A 1,708-nucleotide genomic window follows, 5' to 3' on the forward strand; every position below is an offset into this window, starting at 1 on the left:
GCTTTAATATATATAGAGATAGAGATAGAGATAGAGATATAAAGATAAGGGAATTTCAATCATTGTATCATTTATCCCCTGTAATACTATTCATGTATACCAAACACGCTAATTTGAATTCATACTTTATTTCACCTTATTCTTTTTCCATCGAATTATAACTTATTTCCCCCTTAATTCATTCCTTCCAGCCAAACGCCCTGTCATAGGAGGTATATGAGTTCCAATTCAACAAATGGACGTAGAATTGCAATTACTTTCAACCAAATAATGTAATTTGCCAAGCCAAAAAATTGTATTCTAAAGGAATTGCAATTAGGTGTACCAAACAACCCCTTAAATTATTTATTTAAATTAAAAAAAACATTCTATAACTAAAGTGATAAATCACTGTAACTCAAATCCACTTTAACTCAACATCATTTTTCTGTTAGGAACATCATGTAATAGGTTTTGATGATACCAACTGTTAAGTAAGAATCCCCAAGTCTCGATACATAGGCAAAACAATGTAAGTAAAATAAGTAAACTAAGAGCGAAAATACAACCGGGTAATTTGAGCTCAACTCGGGAAATATTTAAGCTTAAGGTAAACTTGTTTGAACAACTTAGAAGTTTTCGTGTTGTAAGCAAACAGATAGATCAGAAGCAGGCACGAGACAACTCTGGAGGAATAAGGGTCTACGAGACATCAACTAAGTCTCGAGACACAAGCCAAGTTCGAGAGGTAAGGACCTCTCGATATACCTATCGAGTTCGAGACGTAAAGAATATTCGAGAGATAGACCTCTCGATTCATGGGATTGAAACATCAAGTGGTCGAGACATCTTTTATGGTCTCGATAAACCGGCACTTCTCCCAGAGGCTGAATGTTAGTCAACATGTGCAGATAAAATACTCTAAGTTTGGAGAAGAAGAATATCATGGAGATAAAATATTGAAGAGGTGCTGAGCGGGAGGTTTCAAAATGGACGGAAGTGGATGACACGTCAGACCTCCACCACAAACGGTCAAGAAGTGCACCAATCCTGAAGTGGTCAGATTCCCCAAACAAGAAATGATGGGAACATAAAAAGAGTAACTTTATCCAAAAGAAGCAAGTGAAGCATGAACTCAAGAAAGTGGAATATGGAATATTCACTACAAAACAAAAGGCTCAAGTTACAAGACCACTACTCCATGAAAAATGCTGAAATTGTGCAAAGACCCATGTTCGGCGTGGGAGACCAACTTTAAACGGAATAGTTTTCCCTCCAACGGAACTATTCTTCTACTCTCATATATAAGGACGTAAAGACACAGAAGAAACAGGGGTTTGCAAAAGAGGTCAAGAGATTAACAAGAGGTGTCTGATAAAAACGTTCCAGTGCAAAGTGCTTAACTTGGAATATCATCCTGATATTCAATACAGCGAGAGAACACATCTTAGTGTTCGAAGAGAGTTACAAAGCTAAACTGTCATACATCCAGAAGGTGACCAAAGCTGCTCTACATCAAAGTTGATTCAACGATAGCTTGTGGTCAGATTGGAGATTGTTACATTCAACTGTGACTATCAACAACGTCTTGCTTTGGATTAAGCAAGGGAGGTGGAGTATCCTGGCTGCTGTCCGAGCGAAAGAAACCTGAGGCTTGACGCGGGCTTGGTGATCAAAGGTCAAGTGCTCGAGAGGTGGAGTAACTGGAAGCGGGGAGAAAAACCTGAGG

The sequence above is a fragment of the Ipomoea triloba genome, chromosome 12, assembly GCF_003576645.1.
Source record: "Ipomoea triloba cultivar NCNSP0323 chromosome 12, ASM357664v1".
Classification (NCBI taxonomy): Eukaryota; Viridiplantae; Streptophyta; class Magnoliopsida; order Solanales; family Convolvulaceae; genus Ipomoea; species Ipomoea triloba.